A 26,920-nucleotide genomic window follows, 5' to 3' on the forward strand; every position below is an offset into this window, starting at 1 on the left:
CTCCAACCCTCCCCAACTGGGCTTCTCCGCCACCACGGCAGGCGGCGCCACTGCTACTCGCCGTTCCATGACCACCACCACTTCCGGTTCGGCAGTCCTCAGCTATCCCTTTAGTTCCGCACCCACACATCCCCTCCCCCACCCAAAACTTCAAAACCCTAACCCCGATTCCAAATCCTAACCTTAATCAGAACTCATCGGATTCATCGCTGGAGAAGAGATGCTTGCCAGAGGAGTCGTGCTCATCGAAGAAGAGAAAGAGGTAGTTGGAATAACAAATGAATTTATTACTTTGGCTATCTCTTTGTATTTTTTTTTAACTTTCCGGCTTCAATCTTCCCTCTCCTTTCATGGTATATTCTAGATCGGGAGGCCTGTCGTGTTAATCTAAAATCGAGAGCCCTCTATTTATACTACATAAACATATCTTCAATACTAGTTTACAGCAAACAACTTGAGAAAGTCTCTAGGAAAAAAAAATCCATATTGCTCCCATTAAGTATAGTCAAAGTCCGGATAAGCTCCTAAACTATTTTTTGTTCAATTTACCCTCTAAACTATCATTTGGTCCAATTTATCCCTTAATACAATTAATCTTGTTTATTTATCCATGCACGAGCGAAGTCTTGGTTTAAAATTTTGTAAGATGAGCAGACATCATAACACATTTTTCAAAAATATATCAAGAATTTTTCATCATTGTGTCGATAGGGTGTGATATTTAATAATAAATTAACCACTATGATACAAATTTATAGAAAAAATAAAGATGAAAAATTTATAATATATTTTTTACATACATTGTGATTCCTACTGCAACCTTGCAAAATATTAAATTAAGATTCCATTTGTATATGGAGAAATAAAAAGACAAATAGTATTAGGGGGTAAATTGAAGCAAATGATATAATTTAGGGGTAAAATTAAATCAAGAAATAGTTAAGAGAGTTATCCATACTTAGGGAGCAATTTGAACTTTTTCCAAATCTCTGACATATCGATCACTCAGCATCGTGCCCAACTCTATTTATTCTACGAGCAACACACACCGACGCGGACCACCGGGAGCTGATGGAGACCCCCGGGCATGCCAATACTCACGACGCGCGGCACCACTTCGTTCTGGTGCACGGTCTGTGCCACGGCGCGTGGTGCTGGTACAAGGTATGGCCAAAGTATGGCCAAGAAATAGTTAAGAGCTATCCACGGTGCCCGACGTAGCTGGCTGCAGCGTGCACCCGGCGTGCTTCGGCGAGGTCCGCAGCTTCGAGGAGTACTCGCGCCCGCTGTTGGACGCGGTGGCCGCGCTGCCGCCCGGGGAGCGCGCCGGGCTCGTCGTGCACAGCCACGGGGGGTGAGCGTCGCGCTTGCCGCCGAGAGGTTCCCGGAGAAGATCGCCGCTGCCATGTTCATGACCGCGTCCATGCCGGCCATCGGGCGCTCCATGGGCGTCGCAACCACCGAGGAGGTACGTATCGTGTGACCCAGAACTACTGCTGCACGCAGGGGTGGATCCAGGGGGTGCAGGGGGCTCGAGCCCCCTACCACCCTAGCTCCCATGGAAGCTTGGGTAGGAAGCAGAAGGAAGGAGAGGAGGGAGGAGGAAGAAGAAGGAAAGAGGAAAGGAGAGTCCCTAGCCTTCAATCCTGACTCCGCCACTGGCTGCACGCGTGGCTGCGAGGGCAAGTAGCAGATCACGCAATAAATTGCATGCCGCACGCTGTACGTCATCACCAGAGCAATCCAAGTTCTTTCAGGGATTTTTTTTGTTGAAGTTCATTTAGCAGCAGTAGCTATAAGAATCTGATTACATACATAGGTGTTGAAGGTGGTACTTTATGTTGATATGTTTAGGATTTACTTAGATCTAAGCTGGTTTTTGCCCTAGTAGCAGCCAATAATCCAGCTCGAGATATGCATGCATCTGCTTTTGGGCAACCTGTTCTACATCTTGTCTCCACTATCTTTCTTCTGCTCTTCATCCTTTTATTTTGATTTAAGTCCTATATCAAAAAGCCCCTAATACGAAGTATAAAAATAAGGAAAAAGTCCGATTTACACCATCGAACTACCGCAAAAGTCCGATTTTCAACCTTCAACTGTCGGCGTTCAACCTCCAAGCACACCGAGAGATACCCCCGAGGTGGTACATTATAGGTGGGGTGTCGCCGAGATCAGGAACTCGAAGGTGCAAGGAACACAACATTTAGATAGGTTCATGCCGCTGATAGTATAATACCCTACGTTCTGTGTGGTAGTTTGTATTGCCTTAGGTGTTGATGTGTTTCAAGGGGGTTCCTGTCCGCCCTTATATAGTCTGGGGGGATAGGTTTACATGAAAATCCTAGCCAGATACAAGCTCAGGAGTCCTACCAGATTACTACTCGGGTAGTTTCCTTCTGTTCCGACTAGTTCTACTACGGTACGAGTAGTTATAACTTATATATTACAACTTATGTAGGATGTGAGTCATGTCCTATCCCTTATCCTAGAATATGTACACCATGTGCGCAGTCCCGTGGCTCCGAATCTAACAAGCCCTCAAGCTCTTCATAGTCGAGTACTGCAAGCTTTCGAGTACTTCTGAAGGGATCTTCGAGTTCTCCCGAACCCCATCTTGAAGGTGTCTTCCGAGTACTTCCTTGGCTGCATCGAGGCTGTGAGGTGCTCATGCTTCGAGTAGTTGTCAAGTCTTATTTTATATGGGGTGCGATTAAATTTGCACTCCATATGGAGTAGCGCCTGAGCCTTAGGTTGAATTGAAGAATCAGGCTGAGGGTCAAATTAGTCTTGAATCTTCTGTCCTTATCTCCCAAAAAATTTAAAAAATAACCCATCGATGGCATGTGTCCCGCAGCCCCCAATCCTTCAATCCAAACCCCAAGGTTTGGAAAAAAGTATCCAAAGAATCGTGGCATGGGTTGTGTGAAAAATTAAGAGTTTGAATTGATGGTTAAAGTGGGTAAATTGGTTCCGAAATTCGAAAACCTCTCTTTTCGGGACGTTATCCCTGAAAAAATGGTTAAACAAATAACTTTCCAATTTTTTTTTTGAAATTACCGCTCAAAACAAATCTTATCCCAGAAAAAACTCTTCACATTCCGCACAGTGAACTTGAGTCTGCCACTGGTTATTTAACCGTGCGATGACCTAGGATTCCACTTACCCTTTCACTTGTGTTTTTTACTGCTCGAGCCTTTCGTCTTCCTCTGTCTCACAACTGCCGCCGCTTCCAGAGTTAGATCTAGTTCTTCCTCCCCAAGAGCCCTGCTCCGCCGCCTCTCCCATTGTAGCCCCCAAGTGCATGCAAGCGAATCGTCTCGTGACCACAAGGATGGCCGGCAACAAGCGAGGGGCTTCCAAGGGGAAAAAAAGAGTTGAAGGCCGTCACCATCGCCGGAGATGGATGGAGACCAAGTAAGTGCTCAGAAGTTGATCTCCAGGCCCTCGTTGATGAGGGTCTTCTTCAGAGCAAAGAAGTTATCCAGTGGCGCCCTGCCACTTGCGATAAGAGGCCGTATGAGGAAGTTGATGAGGTTGTTCTCTTTCAGTACTTTGTCGAGCGAGGATTAGCCCTCCCGACTTCTGATTTTTTTCTGTGGTCTCCTCTTCTACTACGGAATCCACTTGCATCATCTCAATCCTAACTCCATCCTTCACATTTCCATTTTTATTCTGTTCTGTGAAGTATTCTTAGGAATAGAGCCACACTTCGATCTGTTCATCTATCTCTTCCACCTCAAAGCCCAACCAAACGATAAGGATCTGTATAAGGTTGGAGGTGCTGGACTGCAACTGAGGCAGGGGATGGAGAAAAAAATATATTTCCTACAAATTCTCGAATAATTGGTCAGGGTGGAGAGAGAAGTGGTTTTATATCAGAAATCACGCACCTTCCCTACTAGAGAGGACCGCAGGAGCACTCAAGATCACACGCGAGTGGTCCAAGCCTTGCATTGATGAGAGCCAGATCCTAGAGTTGCTTAGTATGATCAAAAAGCAGAGGGATGCGGGCGTCACTAGAGTAGTGGTGATGTACTCCCTGTTACTGCAAAAATGGGCGAGGTTTGGCTTCGAGTACCTTGGAGTCTTAGACGTTTCTCGATTTTCTGCAGACCCCGTCATGCCCACGAACTTGGTCACGGGCGAGGGTAGCGGCATGGCTCTCGGGAGCTCCCTGGCATATACGCATGCGGTGTTCGTGAGGCCAAATGGGAACTGGCCGCACGGTGAGCGCGGCGGGGACAGCGTGGTCGCCCCGGAGAGCTGACGGAAGAAGTTATGCAGCGAGAATAGGACCATGTCCACGTCGCTCGCTGAGGGGTCGGCACCGAGCATGAGCTCGATACGCCGCGCCAGCGCCTTAGTGTCGAGGTTGGCCAGCGGCCCATTCGAGGGAGTGTCTCCCTCGAGCGATGTCAGAGGAGTGGGCTACTCGCGGAGGCGAAGCGTGCCGAGATGATCGCAACGAAGTCCAGGCTTCCGAAGCGGAAGGCCTGGAAGGGGCAAAGACGGGAGGTGCCCACAGCCCAATGTGCGGGGCCATGGAAAACTCCAACGAGCCAAAGCAAATCTTATCGCCCAGGCTCGCGAGGCCGGAGGTGCTGGAGACGAAGGCCATCCGATCATCGGGGTGGTGGACGAACGATGTCATCTCCCCACGGACGGCGCCAAACTATCGGTTTCAGAAATGGCCAACAGCTAATCCTACTTGAAGTGTGTATCATGCGTCGTGATCGGATGTGGCCTAGCACACAATGACTCAAGATTTATACTGGTTCAGGAAATTGTGCCCTACATCCAGTCGGGGGTCAGTCGGATGTATTGCTTGAGCCCAAGTGCTCGTGAGAGTTGGGGAGTTGCAAGCTTTCAAGAGGGTGGTGAATCTCTGGGATTCAGTCCAGTTGGTTTTATCTCATCAGATCTGTCTTTTGCCTAGATGGCTAACCCTCCCTTTTATAGCCCAATGGGGGTCAGCTTTACAGGGGAACTACGGGTAGAAAAGGTTGGTGGAGAGAGAGAGAGTTCCTAGCCCCGCCGGTCGGGGTCGTCAGCTCTGTCAGTCGGGTCCACTAACTCTGTCAGTCGGAGTCCTCCGTCGTCCATCGTCCAAATCCTGCGTCGTTGAGTGGTTGTCCTGTCTCGTCCCTTTGCGTCGTACTTTGTCGGTCGGGGGCGAGCGTGTGCTGATAGGTACAGTACGGCAATCACGCTCCATCCCTAGCGCCTCGTCCTGTCAATCCGTTGTGACGGAAGCATGTCCACCATGTCATGATGACGTTGCGCCCCGTCCCGTTGCGAGGACGGGCTGGTGGAATAGTGCCGCCCCGCTGTGTCAACAGATGGGACTACACCCCTGTGACGAGAGTGGTTGGCTCTGTACGATAAGTTGACTCCAGAGCTCATCCTTATCCTCCGCACCTGCCCTAGGGGCCCGCTGGTGCGTAGGGTTTGGCAAGGCCGGTCGGGGACGTCGCCACGTGTAAGGTGGAGCCTGGCCGAAGTCTTCAGTCGGAGTCATGGTACGGACCTTGTCGGTGTTTTACTACCATGCCCACCGAGAGATACCTCCGAGGTGGTGAGTTTGTAGGTAGGGTGTCGCCAAGATCAAGAACCCGAAGGTGCAAGGAACACAAGGTGTAGACATGTTCGGGCCGCCAGAGCATAATACCCTATGTCCTATGTTGTCTGTACTGCCTTTGATGGTGATTGTCCCTGAGGGGGTCCCTATCCGCCCTTATATAGTATGAGGATGACAGGTTTATATGGAAGTCCTAGTCAGGTACAAGCCCAGGAGTCCTACCTGAGTACTTCTCGGGTAGTTTTCTACCGTGTCTGACTAGTTTCACTATTGTATGAGTAGTCCTATTGCACTACGAGTAGTTACAACAGATGTAGGGCTTGGGTCCTGTCCCATCTCGTATCCTATGAGAAGTACGCCACGTGGACAGTCCCGTGTGCCTGGGTCTGACAATCCCCCAAGCTCTACGTAGCCGAGTACTGCAGGCATCCGAGTACTTCTGAAGGTGTCTTCGAGTTCTCCCGAACTTTGTCTTAAAGGTGTCCTCCGAGTACTTCCTTGGCTGCGTTGAGGTTGTGAGGTGCTCATGCCCCGAGTAGTTGTAAAGTCTTGAGTCTTCTATCCTTATCTTTCAGCAGATATAAAAAATAAGTCGCTGATGACACATGTCCCGCAGCCCCCGAGCCTTAAATCCAAATCCCCTAGATTTGGAATAAAGGATCCAAAGAATCGTGGCATGCAATATATGATGGTAAAGATTTGATGGTCAAGATGGGCAAATCAGTTCAGTTAATTTGGAAACCTCTTTTTTTGGGATGAATTCCCTGAACAAATGGTTGAACAAGTAACTTCTTAAACAAAAAAACCCAAAATTACCTCTTAAATCAATCTTTGTGCCCTGAGCCAATGACTAAATAAGACCTGTGGGTAATAATCTGAACAAACCTGTTATTTCGGAATAAAATCCTTGAAATAATGGTTAACAAACATCTACCCAAGATAAATTTTAAAAAGCCTCTTGGATCGGGTATTGTCGAGTAGTTTACAGCGTCCAGCATGTAAGCATGAGAGCTGTCCCTTGAAGCACGCTGAGTGCCTTGTCCTATCGTGCCCCAGAGCCAAGGAGCTAGATGATAAGCATAGAGTACATGTAGCAAACGGTGGTGTCAGCCCCCGAACCCAGGCATTGGGCAAGTAGCCGCTGAATCTTGAATAGTCGATGAAGCCATCTAGTCAGAGTCGATCCCGACTAGGGTTGTAGTCAAGACGAGTATTTGAAGTAGTCGAACAGGTGTAGAACTAGTCGTAAGCTAGTAAACCTTTTGGCATGGGAACAAGGCCCCTTCAATAACATAGTGTGCAAGTCAAAATCTAGTAATATGTTACTGGAAATAAGGGAGCGAGGCCCCTTCAGAAAACTTGTATGTAGTACAAGTCGTAAACTAGTAAAACAGCGTTGTACTTGAAATATGAGCGCAAGGCCCCTTCAGTAACCCAAGAGACTAGTCGGAAACTAGTAATTAGTTATTGGAAGTATGGGAGTGAGGTCCATTTAGCAAACTTGCGTGTAATACCAGTCGAAAACCAGTAAAATGGAGTTGTACTGGAAGTATTAATCTCCAGGCACCAATAGAAGACGTCCCAATTGATCAAGGATGAAAACAGCGTAGATGCTCAATATTCCAAGAATTAGGAACCTTCTGGCCATTAGGGTACTGTAGGCGATAAGATCTAGGGCCTGTAACCTGTGAACAATGAAAGGCCCTTCCCATCGCAAGTTAAGCTTGTGTAGCCTGGTATCATTCTGGATTTGTCGAAGAACCATATCTCCAACATTGAAAAAGCATCATTTACGTTCCTGTCGTGGTAACGATGAGCTCCTTGTAAGTAGCAGGCCGACTGGAACAAGACATTGCATCTGATTTCCTCAGCTGAGTCAAGCTCGAGATGTCTTGCGATGTCAGCCTCGCCTTTGTCAAACATCTCCAGTCGAGGAGACCTCCACTTCATGTCAACTAGTAATATAGCTTTAGACCCGGATACGAGAAAGAAAGGTGACTATCCTGTGGCTTTGCTTGATTGTGTGCGAAGCTCCCAGACTACTGATGAGATCTCATAGATCCACTTGCCACCCTTTTTGCTGTTCTCGTCCTAGAGTCTTTTCTTCAATCCATCAAGAATAAATCCATTGGCACGCTCAACCTAGCCGTTGGCCCGCGGGTGAGCCACGGAAACATATTTGACTTCAATGGAACTGCGTTCACAGAAATTCCAGAACTGATGCGAGTGGAAATTGGATCCCAGATCTGTAATGATAGTGTTGGGGAAGCCAAAACGATTTAAGATATCACAGATGAAAGTAACCACTCGATCCGTAGAGAGCATTGCGATTGGCTTGTACTCGATCCACTTGGTAAACTTGTCGATGGCCACCAACACGTGTGTGAAACCTCCTGGTGCAGTTGTTAAAGTCCCTATCATGTCCAGGCCCTAGCATGCTAACGGCCATGAGGGTGGTCTAGCAATGAGGTTATGAGCCAGAACATGGGGCTGTTTGCCAAAGAATTGGCAGTTGGTACACTGGCGAACGAGTGCTTCGGCATCTGCCAAACCAGTCGGCCAGTAGAAACCAGATCGAAATGCCTTGCCGACTAGTGTGCAAGAAGCCGCGTGGTTCCCGCACACACCTTCGTGAATCTCTTGGAGTATCTCTTTGCCCTCCTCTGTGGTGACATACTTCATAAGTATGCCTATTGCTGATCCATGCTTGTACAGGTTACTCCCGACTAGAACATACCCTTTGCTGCTCCTTAGGATGCGAGTAGCTTCAGCACTTTTTGGATCGATGCTGGGGGGGTAGTTTGTGCTCCTGGATGTAGTCGATGAAGGCTATCCTCTAGTCGACCTTGATCATCAAGACCTCTCGGTCGGGTTCCTTGGGACCCTAAGCGATGGAATTTGAGTCTGGTGCCTTGATGGAAGGGTGATGCAACTCGTGAACAAAAACTCCCGGTGGGACGTTAGCTCGATCAGAACCCAGTTTGGAGAGCACATCCACGCCCACATTGTTGTCGCGAATCACATGGTGAATTTCCAACCCCCAGAACTTGTTCTCGAGCTTGCGTATTTTTGTAACATACGCGTCCATGGTGTCCTTGTTGATGTTCCACTCTTTATTGACTTGTTGAACCACCTATAAGAAGTCACCGTAGATGAGTAGTCGCTTGATGCTTAGGGAAACTGCCAGGCGTAGCTGGTGCAATAATGCCTTGTACTCGGCTTCGTTGTTAGAGACCTCGAATAGTATTTGGAACACGTACTTGAGTTGCTCTCATCTTGGGCTGATGAAAAGTACTCCTGCACCACCGCCACCGAGCTTGAGTGAGTCGTCAAAGTATATGACCCAATGCTCTGGCTGGTTGGTTGGGGCTTCCACTTGGTTTTCTTGCCACTCTGCCATGAAATTGACTAGTGCCTGCGACTTGATGGCAGACCAGGGCTTGAAGTCGAGTGTGAGGGCTCCCAACTCCACGGCCCACTTGGAGATGCGCCCGGTAGCATCCCGATTGTGGAGGATATCCACCAATGGGAAGTCGGAGACCACTAGGATATTGTATGCGTCGAAATAGTAGCGAAGCTTCCTGGAAGTGATGAGTTTACCGTAAAGTAATTTTTGAATCATCAGGTAACGAACCTTAGATTCAAAGAGGACTTTGTTGAAGAAGTAGATTGGTCGTTGCACCCCGAAGGCGCGGCCTTCCTCCTGGTATTCCACCACAATTGCCGTGCTAACGGCATGAGTAGTCGTGGTGATATAGAGTAGCAGATTCTCGCCTGGTTGAGGAGCTATCAGGATGGGGGGCGACTACAAATGGTGCTTGAGATCTTGCAGCGCTGGTTTGCCTCCTCGGTCCATTGGAACTTGTTGTGACGCTTGAGTAATTTGAAGAAGGGTAGTCCCTTTTCTCCAAGTAGGGAGATGAATCGATTCAAAGCCGCCATGCAGCCTGTGAACTTCTGGACATCCTTGATCGTCCTTGGAGCATCCATGGTTGTGATGGCGTTGATCTTCTCTGGTTTGGCTTACATTCCTCGATGACTGACAATGAACCTGAGTAGTTTTCCTTAAGGCACGCCAAAGACGCACTTTGTCGGGTTAAGCTTCCATCAAAACTTCCGCAGGCTGTTGAACGTTTCCTCGAGATCGGCGATGAACTCATCGTGTGATCTGGTCTTGATGACCACGTCGTCCACGTAATCTTCAATGTTGCGGTGTAGCTGGTCCACAAGGCACAGTTGGATGGCCTGTTGATAGGTGGCTCCTGCGTTCTTCAACCCGAATGACATTGTTGTGTATGCGTATGCTCCAAAGAGGGTGATGAACGCTGTTTTAATCTGATCTTCTTCCTTGAGAGCTATCTGGTGGTAGCCCGAGTAGCAGTCGAAGAAGGAGAGTAAGACGCAACCAGTCATAGAGTCGATGACTTGGTCGATGCGTGGGAGCATGAAGGGGTCCTTCGGGCAATGTTTATTGAGATCAGTATAATCCATACATCCTCCATTCATTTTTATTCTTCTTCAAGACTAGTACAGGATTAGCTAACCACTCGGGATGGTACACTTCTTTAATAAAACTAGCCACGAGTAGTTTTGCTAGCTCTTTCTTGATGGCCTCCCTCTTGTCGAGGGTGAAGCATCATAGTCGTTGCTTCTTCAAAGTGGCTTTGGGATCGACTTATCGGCAATGCTCGATCAAATCCTTGGGCACCCCTGGCATACCCACTGTTTCCACGCGAATATGTCACGGTTGGCCCTAAGAAAGCTGACGAGCGCGCTTTCCTATTTATCACCTAAGCCGCCCCCGATCAAAGCAGTCTTTGTGACATTCAGGTACTTATGATTAAAATACACTAGATTCTAGTATAAAGTGTGTATGTTTGATCTTTTATATGTGTGCTAAAACTTTAATGCAAAGGCAAAAGGATCTTTTTGTAATTCTGGAAAATTTAAGTCCTTTGGTGTGAAATGGGTGAGAATGGGAGGTAAAATCAAAATATATGAAGGTTGTTTTGCAAAAAGGTAAAAATTTACTTTTAAACCACAAATAGAAGTGAAACTACCCTAAGGATTCAAGTGGAGTGTAGAATTTAAATAGGATTTCTCCGAAGTTTAAAACTTTACCAAGTTTTAAAATAGATTCAAATCCTTAACTCTTTTGAAACTAGACCTTAAAGCTAAGTTGTAGATCTTGTTAAGCTCTACACTTTTGCTTTTGGGCACATTTTTATTTGAGCTATGGTTTGAAAGTTAACTTGGCTTTACAGTGGAGTCCCTACACTTTTTATAAATTGCAGACTAGTCCTCCTTCGTCTACCTCCAGTCCCCCTGCTTTGCTTCTCTCTGCGCTCGACCCCGCCGCCCTCGCCGGCCGATTTCCTGAGCCCCAGCTACCCTCGCGCCGCTCTACTTCGCGCCACGTGCCGCTCCAGCACCGCGCCCGCCGCTCCCCACCCCGCGCTGGCCCTCTCCCTGCTCCTCCACGTCGCGCCGCCGCCGTCCGAACCGCCACGCGCGCCGCCGAGTTTGCCAGCACCTGCTCTCGCTCGCCGTGCCTCCTCCTCAACTTGAAGTACGTCCCCGAGCTTCCCACGGACTCACTCTTGCACTCACTCACGCCCATTCTGCTTCTCCTCCTTCTTCCCATGCGCGACGCCTTGCCGGAGCTCCGCCGTAGCTCCTGCTCGCCGTCGACAGCCGCCTCCGCCACCTCCCACCCTCGATCCAGTGCTTCAGTAGCACTGCCGCCACCCACTGATGCTCACAGACCTGCCCAATTTCGCTCTCCCATACTAGATCGACCGGACCACCGCGCCGGTGAGCTCGAGTTCCGCTGCCGCTCGGTCTAGCCGTCGTCCCGCCGCTCCGTCGCCTCTCAGCCCCGGCCAAGCACACCACCAGCACCACATCATCGTGTGGAAGCTGTCTAGCCACTTCCCCACCACTCTCCTACCCTCCGGCCACCGGAACGCTGTCGTCGTCCCTCGAAGCTCCGCCGCCCGCCCCTGTTCACCGTCGAGCCGCCGCCTCGGTCCCTCTCTTCCCCAACACCAGCCATCCCTGTGACCGCCGTGAGCTCCTGAACCTTTTCCCCCACTTTCCCCTCGCCGCCGGTGAGCCCCCTCGCTGAAATTTGGACGCCACCGATCGGCATTCCTGTGTAACCCGACCAAAGACCCAATTGCAAAGATTTAAAACTTTCCAGGGGCCTTTCTGTGGAAAATCAGAACCCCCCTATCTCAAATTAGCCAATTTTGAAAATTCATAGGAAATTTTAGAAAAATCCAAAAATGGTCAAACCAGTTTTGTTGTGCTCCAGAAGTTTAGCTCTACAACTTTGGTTATTAGAATATGGTTTGAAACCAAATACTTTTTGAGTTATTTTAAAGTTTAGCAAAAGGGTATCTTATGTGTAACTTTTGCATGCTAGCTCTATTGCTTGTGATTTTTGGTGTGTAGCTTGTTTAGGGTATAAGTGAACTTGTGTACAAACTTCAATGACAGTACTGAACCCTGGCTTGAATTAATTTAAACTTATGCAAATCAAGCTTAAAATGGTTTAAATTTATTCAAGCATGTTACTAAGGTTTTCATGCTTAGATCTTTTTACCTTTTGATGTTTTGTAACTGAGTAATTCACAGTAAATCTTATAAGAATTTATGGCACTGTTTTACCTAAGGTTTGAATTTAAACTTTTTTAGCAAAATTATGAAAAATTCATAGTAAGCTCATCCACTAGAAATGAGCTTACCCATAAAAAATCAAGGCCATAGCCTTTGTGGATTTCAAAATAAAAATTAAACTTGTTAACCTAATTCAATTAATTCAACTAATTATGATAACTGAATTGAGATACCCATAGTAGGGTTAAATTCAAATTTCTTGTCTTATGAAGTTGTGTTTGTCCATTGTTAGATTGCAACTTTATCGTGAAATAAAATTCTCAACTCAAGAACCATCCAATTCAAATCATTGCATATCATGTAGAGTCAACGACACTCGACGACGGAGACTACGAACTAGTTCCGGAACACGAGCAAGGGTTTTCTGAAGACCCAGTAAACGTCATCGAGAATTTAACTGAAGCCCCGAATCAAGGTTCAGAAGTCTTTGACATCCCTGACCCTAACCCCGCTCAAGAATGCAAGCCCTGATACATAACCCAGTATTTTAAATTACTACACTTATACAGTTTTATCCTTATATATCTATATTATGCATTAAGTCTAGGAGTTGATATGGAATTCTAGATGCGTGAATCTTAGGAACCTATGTATTGTGCCTGAGTCCTCATCGAATAGATGCTCTGCTAATAGGATCGGCAGAAGTCGAGTGATTTCCGGTCACTCGCGCGATATAGGAGTTGAATGATTACTCTTCTGCAATCACTATAAGGATGATGGACGGGGTCATGTGCAGTATCATGACCTGAAAGGTTACCCCATCTGTGTTGACAAAAGTTGATAAGGTCGCAGTGTGTGGTAGCTGTGATTAAGCGTTTGAAAGTACTAGCCACATGCCGCGAAATATGGAAAGCGGTAAGCCTAGTAACCAATCGGCCTGAGGAGTGGACATACCTCCCACCACTCGTAATTTGGTTTTTCGCACACGCACCAATGTGCAGGAATACATTCCGCACAGCGGACAGGAGTACAGTCATGTAGTCGCGCTACAAACTTACGTCTTGCACATTGGATGTGCGTATAGTCCTACAGTCGCTTGTGGTGGCCCTGACCCACGAGTCGGAATGAAAGGCAAACGGTTGCTTCGGGACGATCATTGGACGTTCCAAGCGTGTGAGTTAGGTTTACCCTTGCAAGGTTAAGAAACTCGATTCAGAATCATCCGTTTCTCATGAAGATTGAGACTGCTTTTTCCTTCTGCCACATAGAGTAAGAACGGAAATCATTATTGGAATAATCTTGATGAATGCTAATATCTACCTTGCTTGTCTAGTATAGGTACTTACGTAGAATGGTTAATGCCACTAGAATCTAAAAGCTAAAATATGAAAGTTAGATCATACTCTTTGTTGCTTTTCAGCAAAAAGAAAACCTGAGCCTCTCAATCCTTCATGGTCTTGTTATGGGCTAAGTATACCCAATCTCGGTTAAGTCTTACTGAGTAATAGCATACTCAGTCTTGCTAGTCTTTTTTAGGTATTGCCTGTGAAAACCCAACGGATAGTCCAGCCTGGCCATTCTCTGTTCCGTTTGGCTAGTCCGTGGAGTGGGATCCGTCCCTGGCCGGCAAGGACCCTCCGGAATGATACGATGTTTCGGGCTGAGCGTGGGGTCAACTTTCGCGACGTGTGTAGTTGCGTGTAAATCTTTTCTGCTGTGACTCTGCACAAGCTATTTAGCTTGTTGTTTTAAACAATGTCTGTATAAATCTACTTAAGTTTGAAACAGATTGTAATAATGTTTAATATTTCTATAAATTAAGAGTTGATGAGCTGTGGTGTGATTGTAAAACTCGCCTTCGTGCGAGGTAAACCTACCTCGATCCTGTGTAACCATGGTCGAATCGGGCGGTGACCCGACAGACCAATGGGTTGTTCCGTTTGAAGTGCGTTGAGTTAATATCGCCTGTATGGTAATGACTAGCGCACTTGAGCCGGAATAATTCAGGCGGTTCTGCCACACTCTTGGACGGGTCACCTTCTTGCAGCTGGATGGCCTTGATCCCGACGTCGCTGGGGTTGGGTTTAACCCTCGACTGGCTATGCGGCTGGTAGGGGATCTCCATCTCTGAGTTGGTCAGCTTCTGCGTGGCCACGAGTACTTCTGTAGACGGCTCTGGCATGCATGATGTCATGGCGTACTCGATCGCTTTCTGGTCGCAATCGTACGACTTCTTCAGGTCACCACGAAGTGTGAGTACGCTTGTCTTGCCTAGCATTTTAAGTAGCAGGTAGACATAGTGGGCACGGCCATGAATTTGGCTAGTGCCGGTCTGTCAAGGATGGCATGGTATGACGAGTCGAAATCCGCCACCTCAAACTTGATGTACTCGGTGCGGTAGTTGTCTTTCGTCCCAAAGGTGACTGGTAGGACCACTGACCCAAGTGGTGTAGCCGTGTTACACGGGACAATACCGTAGAAAGGAGCTTTGCTAGGGGTGAGCATCTTGGAGATGTCCAGGACCATCTTCTTCAGAGTACTCGCGAAAAGAAGGTTGAGGCCGCTCCCACCGTCGATGAGTACTCGGGTTAGCTGTGAGCCCGCCACGATAGGGTCTAGGACGAGCGGGAATTTTCCCGGCTCGGAGAAGCTCGTCCATTGATCGTCCCTGGAGAAGGAGATCGAAACCTTGCTGTGTCTCAGAGGCCTTGTCGTGGCCGACTCCACATAGAGTATTTCCCACAGGGTCAACTTCTGCATGCACTTGGAGGGGAATCCACTATCTCCGCCAAAGATGACGTTGATGATGTTCTTCGGATCCTGGAAGTCTTGGGCCCCCGACTTGTCACCTTCCTCGTCATCCTCCTTGTTCTTTTGCTTTCCTGCTTGAGGGAGGGATGGTGCATTGAGTGACTTGCGGATGGTGATGCACTCGAAGAGTGTGTGTTGTGACTTCGGGTGTCTCAGGCATTGTTTGTGCATGACTTTCTCAAATTCTGAGTTGTTATTCCCCGACTTCTTGCCATGTGGATTGCGCTCAATAGCCTTGACTTCAAGGTCTGGCTTGCGCTTTCGGGTATTCCCCGAGTGGTTCCGCTGGCTCTTGTCGAAGTGGCCGTTTCCATTGCTTTGCTTGTCGTGGTTGCGCTTGGGAAGCGGTCGTTCTCCTCGTCCTCTTGGTCAGCCCATCGTGCCATCATGTTGTGCAGCTCTACAGCAGTAGTCGGGCGATTGCGTCCGAAGTTGTGGTACGTGTGCTTCGAGAAAAGCCTATTCTGAAAGCAGCGGATGACGTCCTCTTCGGTGATGCTGGTGATGGTGGCACGCGTCTCGAAGAAACACCGGGTGTAGGACCTCAAGGTCTCATTCATCTCTTGCTTTATCTGGGATAGATCGTGGTGAGTACCTGCTCTGGTCATGGATCCTTGGAAGTTGTCGTTGAAGGCCCATTTGAGGTCCTCCCACGAGTCAATGGAGTTTGGCTTGAGGCTTTCAAGCCACGTGAGGGGTGCGGTCTCCAGAGCCACCAGGAAATAGAGAGTTTTGGTGGAGTTGGATCCCCCTGAAACCTCGATAGCAACAGAGTAGCATTGAATCCACTGGCGCGGGTCTTGCTTACCATCGTACTTCGGGATTCCGACTGGTTTGAAGTCCTTTGGATAGGACCTGTCGGTGATGCTGGTGGTGAAGGCAGGGAAGCAGTCGCTGTCGTCGTCATCGTAGCACCTGCCGGTACGGTCCCTTCTCCTTGATTCAATAACACGCCGCGCGTTGCGGCCTTCGTTGATCTTTTGCCTGAGGTCGATCATGGGAGTGTCGTGAAGGCTAGCCTCGAGTTGATCTTGGCCTTGATGCCTTGCACCATGCTGGTTGCGAGTGGAATGTTGTACTTTTTATTCATTGTTGCCTCGTGCGAATGGGTGGCCCTCGTTGCGCTGGCGGTTGTCATTCCTCCGGCTCCCGGGGCCTCCTCTGGGGGTGCGACTGACCAGCGCGGTTTCGCCATGGCGCTTAGACCTTGAGGGCAGATTCCGAGTGGAAGACACTGGATGTTGCACATCGAGTTGCACGAGCACGCGCTGGGTCATATACTGCAACCTTTGTATCTGAGGATTGGATGGGAGTTGTTGGGCTAAGAGGGTTGCTTTTGCGATGGTGCCAATTGGCGTACAGTATCCCGATCCGCGACTGTTGCAAAAGCATTGTTTAGATCCCATGGTTCGCGGGCTCGATTCTGCGCATTGTGCCTGCGCTGCGCACGCTTGGCGTTCTTCACCTGCCGGATCCTTCGGTGCTCCTCGTCTTCATCCTGGGGAGCATCAGTTGTGGGCTCGTCGGCTGAGATGTCCACGAGTTGCTCGTTGTCGTATTGGGGGTCCAGCTCATCGTCCTCCGTGTTGCAAAGGGAGGCTATGCAGACTTAACGATCCGGCGAGTGGTTAGCCATAAGGTTGTACTCAAGTAGCTCTGTGCTACTTTCTCCCTCTTCCGCGATGGGAGAGAGAGGTTTGCCCTCCTGGAAGGGTAGTTCCTGTGTGAAGGCCACAAGTCGGGACTCGTAGTCGAGTAGTCCAGAGGGCTCAAAGCCCTTCCATTACACGAAACGTTCTTGCGGCGTTGATGTTATGGTTAAACCGAGATGGCTACCCAAAAATATTTCGGTGTGACCATTGGATTGCGAGTGGTTTTTAAGGGCTGGGGCCGCCCGATGGGCGGTGGCTCCCTCATCTCCGAGTCCTTCTCGGGATTGGCTTGAAGGTGTAGTACTGCGCCAGGAGTACTCTACGTTGGAGTCCGAGTGGATGTCAAAAACCGGAGGGGGGGGGGGGTCCCAGGCAAGCGGTGGCTCCCATGTCCTTGAGCTTGAGCAGCAGATCAAATCCTCCTCTAAGTCAGAGAGGGGTTTAGATTGTGTGGTCCCCTCAGATTAGTTTAAGTCCGACCCGACTAGATCTGGTGTGTCATAAGTGGAAGTCTCGTCGAAAACGGACATCTTTTCGATCTGCAGAGCCAGATCGGGAAGCAACAGATCGTCGAGGTTGTTAATGAGCTTGTCAAGATCGCTACTTTGAATCGATGAAGAGGCCTCCGGCACCCTGGAGTTGGCTAGGTGGCTGTTGAAGCCATCGGAACCGTTGGGGACGCAGATCCAAGAGCCGAAGGTGAAAGTTGTGCCCTCGTCGAGCACAACGCTGGTGAAGTTGAAGGATGATATCAAATTCTCTGGTGGATGCTCGATTAACACTCCTACCTGGCGCGCTAGTTGTCGGTGTTTTACCGCCACGCCCACCGAGGGATACCCTTGAGGTGGTGAGTTTGTAGGTAGGGTGTCGCCGAGATCAGGAACTCGAAGGTGCAAGGAACACAAGGTTTAGACAGGTTCGGGCTGCCAAGAGCATAATACCCTACGTCCTGTGTGGTTTGTATTGCCTTTGATGATGATTGTCCTTGAGGGGGTCCCTATCCGCCCTTATATAGTCTGGGAGGACAGGTTTATATGGAAGTCCTAATCATGTACAAGCCTAGGAGTCCTACCCGAGTACTTCTCGGGTAGTTTCCTACCGTGTCCGACTAGTTTCACTACTGTATGGGTAGTGCAGTCCTACTGCACGACGAGTAGTTACAACGGATGTAGGGCGTGGGCCATATCTCATCCTATATCCTAGGAGAAGTACGCCACGTGGACAGTCCCATGTGCTCGGGTCTGACACACCTGGTCTCCGATCGCCTCCCCCAGATCGGGGACATAGGCCAGTCTTGCCTGACCGACTTGTCGGTCGAGATAATGATTTTGGACTGCTCGAACGGAGCTGCCGTGTACGAGGAAGGGCGTTCGTCCAGGCACGGCCTTGGGCTGGCCATTGAGCAATAGACCCACTGGGTCCCCGGGTCCCTAAAACCGTCATTATGAGACCGTTAACGTGTAATTATGTATTTACCCTATTTTTTTAATGGCGGAAGCCAGGTCTTAAAGCCTGCGGCCTGGTTCTATACTTTTTAGCCTTACCACCTCCTTAAGATCCGTGCTGCTGTGTATAAGCTCGACACAAACTATTTAAGTTCTTCTCTTTTTTATCACACTACGGGTGCCCTTAGAGCATCTCCAACAGTAACATAAAAATAAACTCCCAAAAAACTGGTTTTGGGACCATCCTAAAACATATTGGGAGTAAAAAATAATCTGTCCACCAACAGTTTCCAAAAATCTGTTCCCAAAATATTTTATTATAATCTAGTCATGTTTATTTCCTTTGGGCCTGACTATGGGCCAACCGAACATTCTAAGCCCATCTAGCACTCACATTTTTAGACCCTCCGATAGCCTGATCCAACGGCGCGGCATGCATCATAACTCTACCGGTCCTCGTCTTCTCCGCTTGTCCATCTACCCACGACAAAACTGCTGCCGTCGGAGCACTTCCACTGCGAACCACTCACCGGCATGGCATCAGACGGCAGTGAGCTGTGGCAGCGAGCCCAGACCCCTTCCTCCATCCTGCACATCTCGTTTTTTGACCCTAATGAGCTTCTCCTCGCCCTTACCCTGCTTTCCCTCTTCGTCCCCGGTGGCACCCAGGACGGATCCGCCGCCCCATCGTCGGACCACTGCCCACCGGCAAGACGACCTCGATGCAGGAGGCACAGAAGTTTTGACAGGAATCGTTATGTCCTCGCTCAATTTTTGGGTTTGGGAGCGCAAGAGACTAGTGTAAATTTGGCTCGAAATGCGGTGCGTATTGGGCGTTCGACAAGACTGGGAATAATCTTGGGCTACTGTTGGAGCGTGTTTTTTTCAGTTTATTCTCAAAACTTAATTTTTGGATATTATTTTGGATATTTTTGGAGATGCTTTTAGTGCGATGGTGGCAAAGGTGGTGGATCCGATGGTGATGGCATCTTCAAACAACGGGAAGGTGGGGGTGGGGGGCTCAAATTGGATGATAAATATTCTTTGTTATGTTAGTGGTTAAATATTCTTTGCTATGTTACATGTTAAATTTAGAATAGTTTGATCAAGACAAATTGAAAAAGTCCACATACCATTATTCTTTGCTGGTTGCATATACCTTGATATACATAGCATTATTTTACAACTACATAAATTGTTTATCAAATGATGGTGCTTGATGCTAACATTATTGGGGACGCTAACTTCAGATCTACCCGAAGGCCACGAGCGGAAGACGAGGACAATCCTCATCATACCAACTTAGGACACGGAGCTTCGGATGTGCTCTGAAGGAGGTTTGTCCGAAGGTCTCCCCTGAAGGGCCGACGAGATGAAGCCTATGCGAGATAACCTGGAGTCGACTGATAGCCCGAAGCCCTGGCGAAGCGCGGAGACCGAAGGCCAAGCATCGAAGGGTTTTCACAAGAGGAGTCTGAGTTGGAGGGCACGACGAGCTGTAAAGAGGGTTAAGAGAGGAAATTATTGTATGCTTCTAGAAATATTTGGAGAATATAGTCGTTGAGGGATAAAAAGATATAATAACGGAGAGAGTAGGTGAACCGCATCCTATAAATAACCCTGTAACTGTAAATGATGGGACGATTGATTTCTGTTGAATAGAATATTGAATCTCTATTCCAAGGGTGTTTGTGCGTTTTTTGTTTGCTGGGATGTCCTTTGAGACTGTTGTGGTACTTTTTTTTCATTCCGAAGGGTACTCTCCACTGATAAACATTATTACCCTCTTTTTTTTGGTATACGCTTCTCTCCCTATGCTGCTCATGGACATATATGCAGTTGATTGTTATACTTTACGTGTAATTTAATACAGTCATCTCTTTCTCTTTCATGCTACTGTCGTCAGTTTCTCAAGTTCGTTGCAGTAGAGCCAGACTTCTTCCTAGACACCAAAGAGCTCGACCAGGAGAATCCCGAGATTCGTGAGCGCCCGGTTATCTTCGGGCCAAAGTTCGCGGCCCAGAGGCTGTATCAGCTCAGCCCGAAAGAGGTTAGAGAGCCATGATATTATTTTTACCTTCAGATGTGAAAACACATTTTTTTAAAAAAAATGGAAAATTTATTAATTTCCAGTAATCATATATCAAGGTGATACAGCATATTTGAAAAATTCTCACACTCTGCTGAAACTCATAAGAAAAGAAGTAATCAGTGACTACCAATCCGTAGAATAGACTACCGCCTATCTACATTGGTAATAAAGATCATGACCATTAGTAACTTTAATCAAATCACCGTGATGCTAATGAAGCAGCCGTTGGTAATTCAACTGCCAGGACCTGACGCTGGCCCTGTCGCTGATCCGGCCGGCGAACCGGTTCACCGAGGACGCGTTGATGCAGGACGAGAGGCTGCTCACGGAGGCGGGGTACGGGTCGGTAAGGCGCGTGTTCGTGGTGGTGGAGGACGACCTCAGCATCCCGGTGGAGTTCCAGCGGCGCATGATCGCGCTGAGCCCCGGCGTCAAGGTGGAGGTAATGGCCGCCGACACTACACAAAAACAGTTCATTTTCGTCGGCTAGCTTTATTTTCGTCGGCCTGAGCTAAGCCGACGAAAATAAGTAAATTATTTCGTTGGTTTGTGAAAGCCGACGAAATTAGATTATTTTCGTCGGCCTGAATAGGACCGACGAAACAAACGACTTATTTTCGTCGGCTTAACCTAGGCTGACGAAAATAAAATTCTATTTTCGTCGGCCCTCACAGGCCCACGAAATTAAGCACCTTATTTTCGTCGGCCCATTACGACCCACGAAATTAAGCTGTTTATTTTCGTCGGCCCATTAGACCGACGAAAGTACGTGTGCCCTGAGTCACCACGGAACCCAGCTGCCAGCCGCCACACTTGTCACTCCCGCCCGCCCCTAGGCCCCATCGCCCCAGCCGCCCGCCGTCCTCGCGCCCGGCTGCCCCCGCCGCGCCGCGCGCCCCCCTGCGCCCCGGTCGGCCCCGCGCCCCGCCGCCCCCGCGCCCTGGCCGCCCGCGCGGTCCGCCGCCCCCCCTGCGGCCCCCGCGCGGCCCCCTGCGCCCCGGCCGGCCCCGCGCCTCGCCGCCCCCGCGCCCCGGCTGCCCCCGCCGCCCGCACGGCCCGCCGCCCCCGCCGCGCCGCCCCCCCTGCGGCCCCCGCGCGCCGGCTGCCCCCGCCGCCCCCGCGCCCCCCGGGGATGAGCAGGATTCGCGGGGAAGAAGGAGCAGCCCCTGGTGCACGCGAAGCCCCGTTCGTTCGCGTCCGTGCCTGATTGGAAGGTCTGAATGGAAGGGGAATTGGACTGAACGATTTGGTCCTCCTTCAGTTGAATGTTCCTTTATAATTTTTATATATTGAGCCTGATTGTTTCATATTGTTGGGGTCTGATTGGCAGGATTACTTGTAAATTGCTGGAGAGAATAGAGCTCAGTATATGTTTTTAAATTGATTTAGATGGTGCTACTATATGTTCTGGGTATTTGTATCGATTTCAGGGAAAGGAGCAGAGAAGACTCTACAATTGTATTAGCTTATGGAGCACATAGATTGCTGCGGTTGTGAAAGGTGAAGCATTGTGATTTATGAGATACGATGTTAAGTTTAAGAGGTTGCACCTGTTGCTCAACCCTAGTTCCACAGTTGCTCTAGTTAACACTTTATGCCATTTGAATGGAAATTGTGTCCAACTTGCATGGATTTGACCTCTTGCTTAAACTTTCAGGTTCAAAATCCACACAGTATCAAGTACAATGGTACAATTCAAGGTCTCAAGTACAATGGTGCTTAAGTTGTGCTGTTCTGGTGCCATCTACCTACTCTTTGTAATTTTCAGACCATCTCTCTGGTGCATGATCACTGTTTTGTCCTGAAATTGGTTAGAAGATTTACTTTTTAATCATCATTCATATGTTGACAAAGCAGTAATTGAATGTCGTTGCCTTTCTCTATTTGTTTTTATAGGGGAATTTTGTGGGCTTACCGTCAACAGACCGGGGATGGTATGCCTTTGTGCTATTATCTTAATGCTCAATTTAGTTTTCCTGCATACTCATTTATTTTCAAGTGAAGATTTATCATCATGTTCTTGCACAGTCCTTTAGTTCATGTGTCATCATGTGTACCCAGTAACAGCTATAACTTTCCTGTTTTGTTGAAAAAATTGGAGATCTCAATTTAGAAAAAAAAATAGCTGATGCATCTGCTTATACTCTTAGCTGGTGCACACAGTTGTTGTAACACCCCGAAGAGTCACCAAAAATAAATCACGCGCTAGAGTGTTTCGTTCAAAAACTGTTCGTCGTCAAAGCCCGTTCAAACCCTAGCCCTAACCCTCTCCGTTTTTCCCCGCCATCCTGACGACCGACACCGAACTTGACCGCTGTCCCATCCTCTTTTCCTCGCACCAAGTGCGTCGCCTGCCCGTTGCTCTCGCGTGGCCGACCGGCCGTAGTGACCGCCGCGAATAACGCCGGCACGAGTCCTCTCTCTCTTTTTTTTCCCTCGCCCTCTCTTTTTCTCTCTCCATTTCTTTTTCTCTATTTTCCCTCACCTCTCTTTCCTTCTCCTCCTCTTTTCTATTTTCCTCCTATTTTCTTTTTCCTCTTCTTTTCCTTTTCCCTCCCTTTTCTTTTCTCCCCTTTTTCCTTTTTCCTTTTCCTTTCTTTTCTTTCTTCTTCCCCTCTCCTCCCTTCTCTCTCTCCTTCCTTTCCCCCTTGCCGCGCGCCCGAGCGCCGCTCGGCCGCGCGCCGGTCCTGCCCACGCCGCGCACGAGCCCTGCCCCGGCCTCCCTCGGCGACGCGCACGCGCAACGCGTGGCCGTGCGCCACGCCGTGCCGCCCGCCGCTCGCACCCCCGCCCCTGGCCCGCGCCTCGCCGTGCCGTGCGCGCACGCGCGCGCCCTCCCCTGCGCGTGTCCGCGCCGCCCGTCGCCTGCCGCGCCACTCGCCGCGCGCGCTGCTGCTGCCGTGCTCCGCACTGTACCTCGCACTGCACCCACGTGCACCACACGCCGCTCCACGACGGCCGCAAGCGGCCGAACGCCATTAATGGCGCCCGCTGAGCTCGAAGACCGGCCACCGCACGGCCCCCTCCTCCCCACCGCCTCATTCCGCCTATAAATAGGCCCTCGCCCCGCTCACCCTTCCCCCACGGCCTCCACCGCCACCGCCCGCCGCCTTCCTAGCCCCCAACACCGCCACGCCGAGCCGCCTAGCGCCGCCGCCTCCTGCTCCCGTGGGCACGCCCCCTCGCTCCATCTCGGTCCAAGGTGAGGCCGGGGATGGAATCCCCTTGCCTCCCTCTCTCTTTTGCCCCTAACCCCGGCTGCCGCCGTGCCCTGGGCCGCCGGAAGCGGCCAGGCGCTGGACCTTCCCTCCCCTCCTCTGTTCTCTGCCGATGGGAGGAAGAAGAAAGGGGAAACTTGCCCCTAGGCCCTCCCCTTTCCCCTATTCCTTCAAGAGCCCTTCCACCCTTTACATTCTTTTGCAAAAGAAACCCTGTCCTTTCTGATAATCCGAAATACACCCTTCACCATACAAATCTAATATCAAATAAACCCTTGCACCTTTCTGTTATGCCCAAAATGTTTCTGAAATTTATAACCAAGTCCTTTTCCGTTTCATAACCATTTACAAATGAGCCCCTGGGCCCTTGTTTAGACCCTAACACCCCGTTAACTTATCATTTTATGTACCAAACGATCTCCGATCAACCCGAAACTTTATCACGCCCTTTCTAGTATAGTGCTAACCATGCCATTAAGAAACCACCCAAAAATATTACCCCTATCTCCATAACTAAATTATTTCCGATTCAAGCTCAATGATAAAAGCTTTTAGTTCTTTCGCTTGATTGTGTACCTGTTTGTTTGCGTCATAAGACACGGAGTGAACGAGGAAGGTCCGGACCGTGATCAAGTGAACGAGGACCAGTTTTGCGACCCCGAACCCGAGGGACAGTGCTTCGATCTGGACCTCCCGCAAGGATTTGAGGATGGCAAGTTCAATCCCACCCTTTGATGCATGTTTCTGTCCTAGTTTTTATGAACGCAACCCGTTGGCCTGTTTTATAAAAATGCATGGTTTTGCTTGAGAAAACATGGTAGGATAGCCACCCTTGTTTTGTGATAACCACCCTTTATTTTGTGATGACTATTCCTTGACCACCTGTTTTATAAATAAAAACGTGTGTGTGTGGGAAGAGGTAAAATGTGGTTTTGAAAAGTGAGTTAGACGGGATGGATGGTATTTCTGTGTGAATTGCCGTTGGTGTGCTCGTACCTGTGTGGTTGAGCAAGGACGGGAGATATCCATCTTGTCACCCCTAAGGACCGAGTTGATGTGTCATCTCACCTAGCTTCCTGTCGTGCAAACCACTTGACCGTTGTATGGGCAACGGCTTAGCATAAATCCCACTAGTTAGTCTGATAGCCATCAGGAGAGCTGAGAGCAACGGGTGATCAAGGAGAAGGGATAAGCTCTGTGTGACTTATGCCCCGGTTAAACCTCGGAGATAGGTCGAATAACCCCTTGATGGATCCCGTGGTGGCTAGTCAGGTCTAGCTAAGGTGGGTAATGGCTTTGTTGGGATCTGCAACGATACCAAGGTGATCGTGCTGTGGTACCCCACCTGTGGGTAAAGTTGCACACCTCTGCAGAGTTAAAATCTATTCGAATAGCCGTGCCCACGGTATTGGGCAAGTTATGGTGTGGTCACATAACTAGTGTTTCCCTCTGGGAATGGTTGGACTGGTGTGGGTTGTTTGGAAAGTGTCCGGCAGTTGTGCCGTGTGCTACGGCGGACGGGGAGTCTGGTAGCAGCTTAAAACTTGGATCCTGTGTGGATCAACATCATGTGCTCCTTGGTACTTAAAAACTTGTTTTGAAACATGTTTTTAAACGAACCTTTGCATATAACCGAGTTTTCCGCAAATGAACCCTAACCCTATCCTTGGACTATCCTGTGCATTGATTTCTGTTATAACCCCCCTGGGTGTGATTGGACTTGCTGAGTACGTTTGTACTTACCCCACTCTTACTTTTTACAGCAGAAGATCCAGACTACCTCCCCGAAGACGTCGAGTAGGGTTTCGTCCTGCACCCAGTCTTGCCTGTGGTTAAGGCCACCGCTGGAGTTTCGCATGGCGCAAGACTCTGATGACCCTCTTTTCGTAGCTAGTGTAGTAGTGTAGGTTCTAGTTGTAATCTTCGTGATAGTGGCGCTTCACTGCCCATTACCGCGTAGAGTTGTACGGTGATGTACCATCTGATGTAATAAAAGTGTTATCAGCCTCCTAGGACTGATAAAGCATCACTTTTAAGTCTTCCCTGATGGGGGAACGCTTCGGTTGTTGAGCATCCTAGCTCAACTTTGGGTTCTGCAAAAGTTGGTACATCCTTTTCTTGTTCTATCTCTGTACCACGTGAGTTATCACACAATTTGGCATCTAAAGATCAGTCATCAGCAGGTAACAGTGATTGTTCAAAGAAAGAAGAACTGGTCTTACCAACTGATAGCAAACATGATTCTGCAAAGTTTTCTGAAGATAGTTCCCAGGAAGTGAGAAAGTGCTCTGAACTGCGGGCATCTGATTTGGCTGCTCCATTGAGTGATGAACAGGTACGAAGTTTGTCCAAACTCCAATCTTAAGTTTAGCTTTTCTCACCTTTTTCGTAATTTTTTTCTGTAGCTTGCATTACTGTTGCATCAACAATTAAACAGCTCCCCCAGAGTACCGAGGGTGCCACGTTGCCATCAAGCAGCTGGTACGCAGATGCTTCATCCAACTGGAGCTACTTCTAAGCGGTCTCCAGCGCACGGAGGAAGGGATCATGCAGCGGTAAGGTTATTAGCACGTGGAGGACATAAAGGTTTCTTTTCATGTCACTGGAGGACATAAAGATAGTGAGGACACTAAGAGGATAGAAAAAAGACATAGAGACGCTGGCACAGAACGTGCTTCTTCTGCGAAGGACTCATGCAGATCAGCTGAAAATATAGCATCAGAACAGAAATGTGCGCCATATTATATGCAGCTGTTTTGTTTTTTTAGCAGGATCCTATTATTTTCGTCGGCCTATGTGGCCGACGAAAATAAGTGACGTATTTTCGTCGGCCATAAAAGCCGACGAAAATAAGTGACGTATTTTCATCGGCCTTCGACGAAAATATCGTTATTTTTTCGTCGGCTCGTCTACTTTATTTCGTCGGCCTAATTTCATCGGCTTTAGGGCTATTTTCGTCGGTTTCTGGCCGACGAAATTATACTATTTTCCTGTAGTGCGACCACATGGCCATGCTGTCCCGAGCGGAGGAGCTAGTCGAGCTCCTCGTCAGGATCTCGCGGACAAGGGCGTCGACCGAGTGGTGAGATGAGATCGATGGATAGTGTGTTGTGTCATCACCTGCAAATCTCACATTGTTGAAATGGCTCGCTGTGTGTCAGAACCCAACATAAGAAACCTAAATAAAACTATAAATTTGTTGTGTACTGTACGTAATTAATCTGCGAGTACCACGAACCACATTTTCGCTCTGATATAACCGCAATTTAATCTTGTAAGACGGCAACCCATGCAAATTCTCTGACTTTGCACGATGAAGTTTGCATTGTTGGGCTGTCATCTTGGCCACCGAGTAAACTCCGGGCACTGTAGCTAGCTCTGTGAATTTGTTTGCTCGTCAAAGACTGAAGATCTGCACCTAATCCGGCGGCACGCGAGAGTTCTGGTCGAACTGAATTTTTCCATGAACTCGTATAACTCTTTATCTTCTATACACCTCC

At 48.8% G+C, this 26,920-nt stretch overlaps 1 long non-coding RNA gene and 1 pseudogene across 2 annotated transcripts; both read left to right on the forward strand.

The window, feature by feature from the left end:
• The first annotated feature begins 1,071 nt into the window (after positions 1-1,071).
• On the forward strand, positions 1,072-26,506 carry LOC112885340 (annotated as a pseudogene).
• Positions 18,245-19,784, forward strand: LOC112884392. Of its 2 annotated transcripts, XR_003227102.1 has the most exons (3): positions 18,245-18,932; positions 19,059-19,116; positions 19,361-19,784. It is a non-coding gene; the product is annotated as an uncharacterized LOC112884392 (long non-coding RNA). The 2 variants fall into 2 exon arrangements; XR_003227101.1 differs by having other exon boundaries at positions 18,245-19,116.
• Positions 26,507-26,920: the final 414 nt, after the last annotated feature.

Source organism: Panicum hallii, chromosome 3, assembly GCF_002211085.1.
Source record: "Panicum hallii strain FIL2 chromosome 3, PHallii_v3.1, whole genome shotgun sequence".
In the NCBI taxonomy this organism is placed as follows: domain Eukaryota; kingdom Viridiplantae; phylum Streptophyta; class Magnoliopsida; order Poales; family Poaceae; genus Panicum; species Panicum hallii.